The sequence below is a fragment of the Salmo trutta genome, chromosome 36, assembly GCF_901001165.1.
Source record: "Salmo trutta chromosome 36, fSalTru1.1, whole genome shotgun sequence".
In the NCBI taxonomy this organism is placed as follows: domain Eukaryota; kingdom Metazoa; phylum Chordata; class Actinopteri; order Salmoniformes; family Salmonidae; genus Salmo; species Salmo trutta.
The window spans coordinates 35,990,447-36,005,037 of NC_042992.1; positions in this window are offsets into that span (position 1 = coordinate 35,990,447).

The following is a 14,591-nucleotide window of genomic DNA, read 5'->3' on the forward strand; positions in this document are numbered from 1 at the left end:
GCCCGGACTTCTCTCTGGCCTTTTATACTACCAGGTCCCTAAAAGTGATATGGTCCCATTGTCACGGACCACGTCTTACGTCACGATAATCACGTAGTAAATGGACTGATGCCATTTAGCTCCATTAGGGTTTGGATACAGAGAGAGCAGATACTGAAATGTGCCCGATATGCAAAAAAGGAAGCAAATGAGTGATGTGTCGTGAACATAACATGGCATGGCCCAGGGGGGTCGCTGAGGTTGAGGACACTAAAGAAGATGAATGTGATTCAACTAGATAGGCAGCATCTCTACTTAAGAATGCATTAGTCTTGCGACTATTCCCACATATTGTAACAACTATTGACTATGGGACCTTTTTATCATGACTATAGAGAACGATGCTATGTACATGAATTTAGAGTACTGAACATGTTTCCTACCACAGGGCATCTGTACTGCACCACAGTTTAGGTCAGACTTGGGCCTCTCTCTTGCAGTCAAGAAACTTTCTGTGGACTGAAGTGGAGGACGTAATAGTGTACATGTCACGTCCTGACCATAGAAAGCTTTTATTTTCTATGGTAGAGTAGGTCAGGGCGTGACAGGGGGTTTTGTCTAGTTTATTTATGTCTTGGCTCTGTGCTTAGGGTCATTGTCCTGTTGGAATGTGTATGGGTCCAGAGCACTCTGGAGCAGGTTTTCATCAAGGATCTCTCAGTACTTTGATCTGTTCATCTTTCCCTCAAACCTGACTGGTCTCCCAGTCCCTGCCGCTGAAAAACATTTCCACAGCATGATGCTGCCACCACCATGCTTCACCAAAGGGATGGTGCCAGGTTTCTTCCTGTTATGATGCGTGTCGTCCAGGCCAAAGACTTCAATCTTGATTTCATCAGACCAGAGAATCCTGTTTCATGGTCTGAGAGTCTTTTAGGTACCTTTTGGCAAACTCCAAGCGGGCTGTCATGTGCCTTTTACTGAGGAGTGTCTTCTGTCTGGCCACTCTATCATAAATGCCTGATTTGGTGGAGTGCTGCAGAGATTGTTGTCCTTCTGGAAGGTTCTCCCATCTCCACAGAGGAACTCTGGAGCTCTGTCAGAGTGACCATCGGGTTCTTGATCACCTCTCTGACCAAGGCCCTTCTTCCCCGATTGCTCAGTTTGGCCAGGTGGCCAGCTCTAGGAAGAGTCTTGGTGGTTCTAAACTTCTTCCATTTAAGAATGATGGAGGCCACTGTGTTCTTGGGGACCTTCAATGCTGCAGAAAATGTTTTGGTACCCTTCCCCAGATCTGTGTCTCGACACGATCCTTTCTCGGAGCTTTACGGACAATTCCTTAGATCTCACGGCTTGGTTTTTGCTCTGACATGCACTGTCAACTGTGGGACCTTACATAGACAGGTGTGTGCCTTTCCAAATCATGTCCAATCAATTGAATTTACCACAGGTGGACTTCAATCAAGTTGTAGAAACATCTCAAGGATGATCAATGGAAACAGGATGAACCTGAGCTTAATTTTGAGTGTCATAGCAAAGGGTCTGAAAACATATGTAGGTTTCATATTTTTTATTTCCAATAAATGTGAAAAAAATCTAAACACCGGTTTTCACTTTGTCATTATGGGGATTGTGTGTAAATTGAGGCAAAACATGGATTTAATCGATTTTAGAATAACGCTTGTAACAAATGTGGAAAAAGTCAATACTTTCTGAACGCACTGTAAACCAAACCACATGGGCTGGAATGTGACCACAAAAACCAACATGGATTGTCTGAACCACACTGAGGTCTGGCAGTGCTTAGTTCTCCCACCTGTTTGCTCGAAATTGTAATATGTCTCTGATATTGTTTTCTATTTGAATTAGGATATCAGCTGCTATTGTTCTCAGTTCCTGACTCAATGACCATGACCCATATCAGCTGGACAAAGCACACACTGGACAAACACTGGTTGAATCAACATGGATGAAATTTCATTGAAATGACATTACTTTGGACCGACGTTGAATTGACGTGTGTGACCAGTAGACAAAGCCTTTGTAGGAGAGCCTTATCACCTGTCTTGTCATCCCATACACATTACCTGGTATAGGGCACTTTACAGTCTATTAGAGAGATAAGCCACTGCTCGCATTCCATAATAGTAGTTACCATTGCTGCTGGTGCTACTTCTGACACTACAGTAGATATCCCAACGGTTAGTGAAGATCACGGCGTTCATTGGAAATATACTGTCTTTTACCAAATTGTATCTAGTACTATCTGTATCAACCTCATATTTGATTCTCTGCCCTAAACGCTTCTCTATTTACAGTGTATGAATAGTTGATTTATCATGTCAGAATCCAATGTAAAAACGAAATCTGCTCTTTGCTCTGACGCAGTGAAATACAGCCAAGAACATCAGCGGTAGAGAGGAGGGGAGGGATTGGTAGAGTAAGTTTTGTTTCTTCCATAAATGCAATTTCACCTTGTGAAAAAAAACACACACAAAGCATGAAAATGCCAAATGATAATGCAGTAAAGTGCCTTGATAACTTAATAGGGTCATAAAGATTGGTTGGTTTGTCTTAGATATGGCACATTAGAGTAAATGTACCTTCATCAAGAACAATCCCTCAAGCTTCCTTAAAGGTGTGGTGCTAGAGGTCCTTCTACATGGACATGTTGCAGGAACTCACATGAAATACAAATAAACACCACCTGAGACATTCTCAGAATTGTTACTGATGAAAAATATAAATGCAACATGCAACAATTTCTGATTTTACTGAGTTACAGTTCATAAGGAAATCAGTCAATTGAAATAAATGCATTAGGCCCTAAGCTACGGATTTCACATGACTGGGCAGGGGAGCAGCCATGGGTGGGCCTGGCCCCCCAGTGGGTGGGCATATCCCCTCCCAGGCTGCGCCCCTGCCCAGTCATGTAAATCCATAGCTTAGGGCCTAATGCATTTATTTCAATTCAATCAGCATTAGTTTTTTCCCCCACAAAAGGGCTTATTACAGACAGAAATACTCCTTAGTGTCATCAGCTGTCCGTGGTCTGCGGTTGTGAGGCCGGTTGGACGTACTGCCAAATTCTTTAGAACACCATTGGTAGAGAAATTAACGTTAAATTCTCTGGCAACAGCTCTGGTGGACATTCCTGCAGTCAGCATGCCAATTGCACGCTCCCTCAAAACTTGAGACATCTGTGGCATTGTGTTGTGTGACAAAACTGCACATTTTAGAGTGGCCTTTTATTGTCCCCAGCACCAGGTGCACCTGTGTAATGTACATGCTGTTTAATCATCAGCTTCTTGATCTGCCACACCTGTCAGGTGGATGGATTATCTTAGCAAAGGAGAAATGCTCAATAACAGGGATGTGAAGACATTTGTGGCTAAAAGAGAGAAATTGTCTCAGGTGTCGTAGTGGAGAGAAGACCAAAATGCAGCGGTATGTGGATATTTTTCCATTCTTTTAATGGAAAAAATGAAAAGCATCCACAGGAAAAACAAAACAATACTCACGACTAGACAGTGTAGCAGGCTCAATAAACGCAGTGCTCACAAACAATTACCCACAAACACACAGACAAACACACGCATCTTCGGGCTAGTGCGGGGAGCGGGAACAGGCTGAACAGGACTAGGCTGACTACTGGGAAGCTTGGTCCGGGTTGCTGGTATTGGTCGTGCCAGACTGGAGGTACTCACTTCCGGGAAAGCACGAGAGGCAGGAACCGGAAAGACTGGGCCATGGAGGCGCGCAGGTGGCCGTGATCGCACCGCCTGCACAACCCGTCCTGGCTGGATGGAACTAGTAGCCCTGCACGAGCGGGGTGCTGGTGCAGTGCGGACTGGGCTGTGCGTGCGTGTAGGCGAGATAGAGCGCCGTGTTTCGCTGAGGTGCGCACTCACCTCCCTACGCATATCCACATACTCACGGGTATCTGGCTTATGGCTCTTCCTAGACCTAGCCAAACTACCCGTGTGCCCCCCCCTAAAAAAATCTTGGGGGTGCCTCTCTGGCTTCCTTGCCAGAGCCACCTCCAGGATAGGTGGGTTCATGGCTTCAAAACGCCGCCTCTCAGCCTTCGCTTCCTCGATATCTTCCCGTGGGCGACGGTATTCCCCAGCCTGATGCCAAGGTCCAGCCCCGTCCAATATCTCCTCCCAAGTCCATCTCTCCCCATAGTCCATATACTTAGCGTGCCGCTCCTCTCTCCGCTGCTTGGTCTTGGTGGGTAATTCTGTCACAGGTGTCGTACTGGAGAGAAGACCAAAATGCAGCGGGTATGTGGATACTCATTCTTTTAATGGAAAAAACGAAAAGCATCCACAGGAAAAACAAAACAATAAACAGTACTCACGACTAGACAGTGTAGCAGGCTCAATAAACGCAGTGCTCACAAACACACAGACAAACACACCCTACTAATATAGGACTCCCAATCAAAGGCAACTCAACACACCTGCCTTCAATTGGGAGTCCAATCACAATTAACTCTACATAGAAAACAAACCTAGAACCTATACCCACAACTAACTAACTAAACCTAGAAATACATAAACACAGAGCAGTGCCCAAAACCCCCGGAATACATAAATAAAACAACCTACTACCTACACCACCACCCCAAACCATATAAAACAAATACCCTCTGCCACATCCTGACCAAACTCCAACAACAAATAACCCTTAACTGGTCAGGACATGACAGAAATAAGCTTTTTGTGCTTATGGAAAAATTCGGAGATATTTTATTTCAACTCATGAAACATGTGACCAACACGTTACATGTTGTGTTTATATTTTTACACAGTATACATTTACCTTTAAGGAATATAGCAGATGCTCCTATCCAGAGTAACTTACAATTAGAATGTTGTGTATTATTTAAAAGGCATCATATTTTAGAACAATACTACCAACATATTTTACATACATGGACTACCACCTGGGGTCATTTTGACCGCAAGAAGAAAGTACTGAAAAAAGCCACAACAATAGCATGATATCAACTTAATTCTTACCAAAACATCATTAAACATGTAAATAATGTTATCAGATTTTTTTGTTGTACCAAAACAGACTGACATTTTAGAATATTTACAGTTAATTTGAACAGTTTGTAACACAAAAAAAGTGGTAAATATTGAAGGGTGTTGTAAGACTTCTGATGGTGTGTTTGACCTCTAACAAAATGCATCATCACTGACTGACCTCTGTTCTCATTCTATTCAGTGTTTAACTTTAAATCCCCTCCAGGAAATACCAACAGTGGACTGAACCTGGAATGAGACCATAAAAACCAACACACTCTCCCCACCATTGCGCACACCTGGTCATCATTTTCCCCGTGATTACTCGCCCTTTATTTAGCCTTCAGTTGACACCAGTCATTGGGTAGTATTGCGTTCTTTCACATTCTGTACGCTTCTCATGTTTGTTAATCTGTGGCATTTCTTTATTAAACTCACCTTCTGCTCCTGACTCCTGGTGTATTACATTAATTCTCCCAACTGATTGCTCGAAACTGTAATATCGACTGTTGATATTATGATAAGGAATTTTTGACCAAGAACTCATTTTTGTAGTTTTTTTTCAAAATCCCTGTTCTCAATTATCTGAGTAGAATTAGTTAGCAGTAAGCTTGTATGCTACTGTGATATTGTTTTCTATTCGAGTTTTACTGTTTGCAGTTCCTGAGATAATGATCGTAACCAATGTCTTTTTGCAAAAGCTTCAGATGCATAGAAACTTATACGAGGCTGGATAATGACAATTCATATTCACTGAAACCACCTGTTACCAAAGAAGACACTTTATCTATGAGAGGCAAAGAGGAGGCTGACATGAAATGAACTGTGACTTGGCAAACTGAATGTCGCTCCTGACAAATAGCACTCATTACTATTCATTAACTACAACTTAAGGCTTGGATAATTATTAAGCTCTTACTGTGATGTCCTTGTTTTTGTATTGTTTTGTTCTGATAAGAAACCTGTCACAGGTCATAAACTTAATATGGAGAACTTTCCTCCTTGCCAATATTGATTGAATCTCAGATTGTAAAATTCAATGCAATAAAACGTATTGTTTCAGTTTCCTTATACGTCATCGTCACTGGGGTCACTGAGGAAATAACTTAAAGGGACTGTTCATCCAAATTGAAAAAGTACATCTTACAGATACCTACAGCAGAGTGTAGTCTAAGTATCTGGAAAGTCAACAACTCAAGACTGTGTGTCTGTTTCCTTAGCCACAGATTAGCATTAGCATTGTTTGACTGGAAGCCAATGAGAGTGGTAAGACCCCTGTTAACATGCTCCAAATAGCATGTACAGTCGTGGCCAAAAGATTTGAGAATGACTGTCACGACTTCCGCCGAAGTCAGTCCCTCTCCTAGTTCGGGCGGCGTTCGGCGGTCGACGTCACCGGCCTTCTAGCCATCGCCGATCCACCTTTCATTTTCCATTTGTTTTATCTTGTCTTCCCTCACACCTGGTTTCAATTCCATCAATTACATGTTGTGTATTTAACCCTCTGTTACCCCCCATGTCCTTGTCCGGAATTGTTGATTGTAAGAGTTTGTGCACGTTATGTCTGGCGTGCCAAGGGTTTCGTCCCATTGTATTTATTTATTGTTTTTGTTCACGGTGATTTTTATTATTAAACTGCACCGTTGTAGCACAGACTTTGCTCTCCTGCGCCTGACTTCTCTGCCGCCAGTACGCACGCATTACAATGACACAAATATTAATTTCACCAAAGTTTGCTGCTTCAGTGTCTTTAGATATTTTTGTCAGATGTTACTATGGAATACTGAAGTATAATTACAAGCATTTCATAAGTGTCAAAGGCTTTTATTGACAATTACATGAAGTTGATGCAAAGAGAATATTTGCAGTGTTGACCCTTCTTTTTCAAGACCTCTGCAATCCGCCCTGGCATGCTGTCAATTAACTTCTGGGCCACATCCTGACTGATGGCAGCACATTCTTGCATAATAAATGCTTGGAGTTTGTCAGATTTTGTGGGTTTTTGTTTGTCCACCCGCCTCTTGAGGATTGACCACAAGTTCTCAATGGGATTAAGGTCTGGGGAGTTTCCCGGCCATGAACCCAAAATATCAATGTTTTGTTCCTCGAGCCACTTAGTTATCACTTTTGCCTTATGGCAAGGTGCTCCATCATGCTGGAAAAGGCATTGTTCGTCACCAAACTGTTCCTGGATGGTTGGGAGAAGTTGCTCTCGGAGGATGTGTTGGTACCATTCTTTATTCATGGCTGTGTTCTTAGGCAAAATTGTGAGTGAGCCCACTCCCTTGGCTGAAAAGCAACCCCACACATGAATGGTCTCAGGATGCTTTACTGTTGGCATGACACAGGACTGATGGTAGCGCTCACCTTGTCTTCTCCAGACAAGCTTTTTTCCAGATGCCCCAAACAATCGGAAAGGGGATTCATCAGAGAAAATGACTTTACCCCAGTCCTCAGCAGTCTAATCCCTGTACCTTTTGCAGAATATCAGTGTGTCCCTGATGTTTTTCCTGGAGAGAAGTGACTTCTTTGCTGCCCTTCTTGACACCAGGCCATCCTCCAAAAGTCTTCGCCTCACTGTGCGTGCAGATGCACTCACACCTGCCTACTGCCATTCCTGAGCAAGCTCTGTACTGGTGGTGCCCCGATCCCGCAGCTGAATCAACTTTAGGAGACGTCCTGGCGCTTGCTGTACTTTCTTAGGCGCCATGAAGCCTTCTTCACAACAATTGAACCGCTCTCCTTGAAGTTCTTGATGAGTCGATAAATGGTTGATTTAGGTGCAATCTTACTGGCAGCAATATCCTTGCCTGTGAAGCCCCTTTGTGCAAAGCAATGACGATGGCACATGTTTCCTTGCAGGTAACCATGATTGACAGAGGAAGAACAATGATTCCAAGCACCACCCTCCTTTTGAAGCTTCCAGTCTGTTATTTGAACTCAATCAGCATGACAGAGTGATCTCCAGCCTTGTCCTCGTCAACACTCACACCTGTGTTAACGAGAGAATCACTGACATGATGTCAGCTGGTCCTTTTGTGGCAGAGCTGAAATGTTTTTGGGGGATTCAGTTCATTTGCATGGCAAAGAGGGACTTTGTATTTAATTGCAATTCATCTGATCACTCTTCATAACATTCTGGAGTATATGCAAATTACCATCATACAAACTGAGGCAGCAGACTTTGTGAAAATTAATATTTGTGTCATTCTCAAAACTTTTGGCCACGGCTGTATATTAAGAGAGGGAGAGATTAAACTCGGTTTGGTCAATGGAGAAGTCATACAACACATTTCCCTCCATTTCTCACCTGTTGATGTGGAACTGACACAGCAGGGTTGAAGAGGGAAATGCCTTATTTCCTGTAACACACTGCACTCCCACTAAGTGTGAAGGCACTGTTGGACAATGCAAAGGCTTTGTAGGAGAGCCTTATCACCTGCCTTGTCATCCCACACGCATTTCCTGGTACAGGACACTTTTATGTCTATAGCTAGGTTTCCATATAATTGCCAATCAATTTTCATGCAAATACTTTGAAAACCACAAAGAAAATATCAGCATTTTCCCACCAGTGGTGTTTCCACCAAATTACTTCTACCTTAAGTTTTCATGTAACCAATAAACATCTAAAGTTCAATATGTTTCCATCGCATTTTCAACTCTACAAATAGTTCTGTCACAAGCAAATGCGGCACGTGCGCTCTAGCCAAAAGATCACAGACACAGTGTATGTAGACTGTGCGGGTATAGTCTACGTGAGATTATTATGGATAAAAGCGAGAATATTTCTATTTGTCAAACGGCGGTCAAGCATCGATCATCATGTCACCAGAATAAGACCCTCGATATTTATAGGAAAGAAGCATCGAGATCACTGCGCACTTTCACCACCCTGTGAAATTCATCACTTATTTCATCTGTAGCCTAATAAACTGCATGGTTTCCCGAGACGTATTGGGATGACCACACACCATATCATCGCATAACTCCAAGTTTACTTCCATATCGTGGTTATCATATCAATTTAATTTCCACCAGCATTTCTCGAGTTATACATTTTACCAACACAAAAAGACCCCACCATGTCGGACGAAGAAATGATCTATCGCATGTTGTCACACAGTATGGGACAAGCTGTCACAATGTTATCTGTGCTGTTAGTGCCAACAGTTGAAGCATTATGCCTCACATGATACCTTTTTTTGAGAATATTCTTTCTTTAAATAGTATCTCATTTCACTTCTTTTTGGGGATAATTCCACTTTATTGTGGCAAATCCTTATTAATGAGCGATAGCTCAACTCAAGACAAATAGAAAGGGAGACAGACAGGCGGAGTAGGCCTACAGCTGCTGCCTTTTTGAGTAAACGGGTAAAATTGTAGTAGTCTACTGTCTGCATCTATCTTATATATTTGATTCTCTGCCCTACACACTCCTATTTACAGCGTGTGAATGGCTGGTGTATCATACTAATAAAGCTATCAGAATCTAGCCTAATTAAAATAATGTACTGCTCTTTGCTCTGAGGCAGGGAAATGCAGCCAAGAAAATCAGAGAGAGGGAGGGAAGGGGTTGGTTAACAAAGTTTTTTGTTTCCTCCATAAACGCAACTTAAGCTTCACTTGATCATTAACATCCTTCTACACGGATATGTTGCATGAACTCACATAAAATACAAAGAATATCACTTGAAGCATTCTCAGAACGTTATATATTCCAAAGGCATGATATTTTAGAACATTAATATTGCGTTTGTTCTTTTGATGTGATTTACGGGCACATGTTTCCTGTACACCGTGACCTTAAGAGTGGTGAGACAGTTCAAATGCAAATTCTGCTTTTTAAAGTTAGCATGGCTAACTCCCTCCCTCTCTGTTTATCTGTGTAACGTCGGCTTCCAACTCACACTCTCAAACACCTAGATCCCCTGAATGCAGCTCACTCTCCAGATCCCAATCACCTGAATTCTAATCACCTGTTCACACACCTGTATGTCATTATCACACACTCTTTAGTTCAGTTCTTTGCACCCCGTCACTGTGAGATATTGTTTGTTTTGTGACACACATCTTTCAAAGCGCTGGGTTTCCTGTGATTTACGCCTCCTGTGTATGATAGTTTTTGCCTGCCTCACTAACGACGCCTATTCCCTGCCTGTACTTTAGCCTATTGGATTTCCTGTTATCTACCTATTGCCTGATCTCCCGGATGACGTTACTAGCCTTTTCTCTGCCTGTACTGTTGTCTTTTTGGACCCCCTGTGTATGACCTTCTGCCTGTCCCTGGACACAGCTACCAGCCTCCTGTGGTCCTTTACAAATAAACACCTGCTGCACCCTGCGCTTGAAACCAGCTCTCTGTCTCCCCTCGTGTTCATTACAATATGTCACTTTCAACAACCAAGCCTTTTTTGTGCATTTGGTTTCTCTATTGTACTTGAGGCCATTATAGACAAATCTGAAGTAAAAAATACAATTAAAGTCATATTAGCTTGTGAGAATGTATTTATTTATACCTGTGTCACCAATTTAATGCCAAGGTGACAGGTGCGGTGGGAGAGAATTCACTGATAGTTAGACATGTATTAATAGAATAACATTTTTATTTTCTTTATAACAAAGCATTTTATTTTTGGGTAGTACTGCTGAATTTAGAGTATGACACATCATTTGTAGGCCAGATTTGACCCGTGTACCGATCGGATCCATGTACCGATCTGACCCGTGTAACCGATCGGATCCATGTACCGATCTGACCCGTGTAACCGATCGGATCCATGTACCGATCTGACCCGTGTAACCGATCGGATCCGTGTACCGTTCTGACCCGTGTACCGATCAGATCCGTGTACCGTTCGTTCAATCAATATCCGCACTTAAACAACGAAGACGGATAATCATTTCTACCAAAGATGATGGATATACTGGAATAAATACGTCTCTCCTTCCTAACAATGGGAATCATTGTCCACAAAGCAGCACTGCAGGTTGTCTAGCTCCCGCCTATCCTTTCTTTGGATTGTTGGACATATCTCATTATTGTAATCCATTTTTGAATATTCGATGACGGTTGTTGACGTCAATCGCTTATATTCAATGGAGAGAGATGCTATGCTACTAGCCTCATAGCATGAATATGCATAGCCATCTCTAGACGATTCCAATATAAAGTGTTTTTGTCATAGTTGCCGGGATGTCACGTGTCCTACTTATAACAGTACACTCGTAGCAACTTAAGAATTATTAATCTTCTATCCGATCAAATAAACCTCACGTAGCAAATAAGCCATACATTTTTTGTTGTTGACCAAATTCGACACGCTCTCATCGACCGCCATACAAAAACTCCTTGCTTGGTGGGCGAAACAATGAAAAAACACCACCTGCTGGATAGAGACAGTGCAACAGGATACGTGTGCTAGTGGTTTTTCAATGGACAAACTGTGTGACTAACGTTACCTGACCATCCCTCCAGCTAGCTAGCTTTCGCCAGGTTAGTTATAATAAGGGCCACCAACAAGTAATGTTAGTTAGTTAGCAAGCTTAAGCTGCCTTCCTTCAATGCTTGGTGGCTTTACTGACAGACAAGACAGGGAGCTTATATTAAAAGCTTTCTAGCTATCATGTCAAACAGGTGTGTGTCTGTCTGTGAGTGTGTACACCGTCATTCAAGACTATCCAGCCCCAAATGACATGGCTTGGCATACCAGGTTTTGACCATCAACCTCTCTCTGCCATCAGGTGAGTATGAATGAATTATCAACAGTTGTCTGTTATGGTGTTGGTAGCTAGCTATAGCTAGTCTCTAGCTATAGCTAGTCTTCCCCCTAATAATGGCAGAGGAGAAAGGAATTAAGCATTATGCATGGTTCAATTGTTCAATCATTCAATTGTTCTCAATGGCAATTAGTGAGTATACTCTATATCTGTATAGAAATAGGTTGGCATACTGTGTATGCCTGCATATGGCCACCACTCCACCTGCACCACTGGGTGAGATTGAAGTTGACAGTGACAGTACACATATAGGCAGGCACAACACTTCTGTCCTTCCCTGACCTTGCATGGTACGGCTCTATATATACTAGAGTATAATGACATACCAAACATTAGGAACACATTCCTAAAATTGAGTTGCACCGCCCCTCTTTTGCCCTCAGAACAGCCTCAATTCGTCGGGGACGGACTATACAAGTTTTCGAAAGCGTTCCACAGGGATGCTGGCCCATGTTGACTCCAATGCCTCCGACAGTTGTGCCAAGTTGGCTGGATGTCCTTTGGGTGGTGGACCATTCTTTATACACAGAGGAAATTGTAGTTCTTGATACAAACCAGTGCACCTGGCACCTACCTATTACTATACCCCAATTAAAGGCACTTAAATCTTTTGTGTTGCCCATTCACCCTTTCAATGGCACACATACACAATAGATGTCTCAATCGCCGGAAAGCCTTAAAAATCCTTCTTTAACCTGTCTCCGCCCCTTCATATACACTGTGTGTTTGTTTGTGTGTGTGTTTATGTGTGTGTGTGTGTAGGAGGTGAGAAGGTGAGGAGGCAGACTGTGTCATACCCTTGCACGCAGTATCAACACTTTTACTGTTGCTGTCACGTCCTGGCCAGTATAAGCGTTAATTGTTATTGTAGTTTGGTCAGGACGTGGCAGAGGGTATTTGTTTTATGTGGTTCAGGGTGGTGTGTTAGTTAGGAGGGCGTTTGATTTATTATTTCCGGGTTTTGAGTTATGGTCTATGTTTATGTATTTCTATGTGTAGTCTAGTAAGTGTGTTTCTATGTTGAGTTAATTGGGGTGGACTTCCAATTGAAGGCAGCTGTTTGGTGTTGCCTTTGATTGGAAGTCCTATATTAGTTGGGTGTGTTTGTCTGTGTATTTGTGGGAGATTGTTCTTGGATTGCTGTGTTGCCTTCAAGACTGTTATTTTGTCGTTCATCTTTTGTTATTTTTGTATACGTGTTTGTTTGGTTTTTCCTTCTTTTCCCGTAAATAAAGAAGATGAGTATACATGTCCCTGCTGCGTTTTGGTCCTCCATTTCTAACGACAAGCGTGACAGAATCTCCCACCAATACAGGACCAAGCAGCGGGAGGATAAGGAGCGCGAGAGATGGGCTCGCGAGGGGAAGGAGTTCTGGACCTGGGAGGAGATCATGTCGGGGAAAGGACCCTGGCGGAAGGATTCCCAGGTCGAGGAGGTAATGCCAGCCGGTGGACGGAGTCGCAGGCGGCGGTCGAGGAGGCCCGGAAGACACCCCCAATAATTTTTTTGGGGGGGGCTAATGGGGTGGTCCGGAAGGGCAGAGGAAGAGCCCAGACCACTGCTCTCGTGGGGGATGACGGCGGAGGAGGAGACGAAGATGAGGCGGTTGATTGAGGACCTGCTGAGGGAAGATCTGGAGGAGGAGCCATGGGATGCGGAGTTGCGCGCTGTGTCGCCAGTGCGCCCGCACAGCCCGGTGCATCCGGTGGACATGCCCAGCACATGCCGTGCTAGGATGGGCATCCAGCCAGGACGAGTGGCTAAACCGGCTCCACGCTTCAGTTCACCAGTGCGTGTTCACAGTCCTGTCTGGCCCGTCCCTGCTCCCCGCACCAAGTCCACAGTGCATGTCCATAGTCCTGTCCGGCCCGTCCCTGCTCCCCGCACCAAGTCAGTGGTGCGTGTCCCCAGTCCGGCCCGGCCCGTTCCTGCTCCCCGCACCAAGCCAGTGGTGCGTGTTCCCAGTCCGGCCCGGCCCGTTCCTGCTCCCCGCACCAAGCCAGTGGTGCGTGAGCCCAGTCCGACTCGTCCTGTTCCCGCTCCCAGCACTAGCCTGGAGGTGCGTGTTCCCAATCTGGTACGCCCAGTACCAGCACCACGCACCAGGCTTCAAGTGCGTAAACCCAACCTCGCCAGTCAACAGTCACCAGAGCTGCCCGCCAGTCAACAGTCACCAGAGCTGCCCGCCAGTCAACAGTCACCAGAGCTGCCCGCCAGTCAACAGTCACCAGAGCTGCCCGCCAGTCAACAGTCACCAGAGCTGCCCGCCAGTCAACAGTCACCAGAGCTGCCCGCCAGTCAACAGTCGCCGGAGCTGCCCGCCAGTCAACAGTCGCCGGAGCTGCCCGCCAGTCAAGAGTCGCCAGAACTGCCCGTCAGTCATGAGTCGCCAGAGCCGCCCGTCAGTGAAGAGTCGCCAGAGCCACCCACTAGTCAGGAGCTGCCAGAGTGGCCAGACTGCCCCGAGCTGCCAGAGTGGCCAGACTGCCCCGAGCTGCCAGAGTGGCCAGACTGCCCCGAGCGGCCAGAGTGGCCAGACTGCCCCGAGCGGCCAGAGTGGCGAGACTGCCCCGAGCTGCCAGAGTAGCCAGACTGCCCCGAGCTGCCAGAGTGGCCAGACTGCCCCCGAGCTGCCAGAGTGGCCAGACTGCCCCCGAGCTGCCAGAGTGGCCAGACTGCCCCCGAGCTGCCAGAGTGGCCAGACTGCCCCGAGCTGCCAGACTGCCCCGAGCTGCCAGACTGCCCCGAACGGCCAGACTGGCCCGACTGCCCCGAGCTGCCAGACTGCCCCGAGC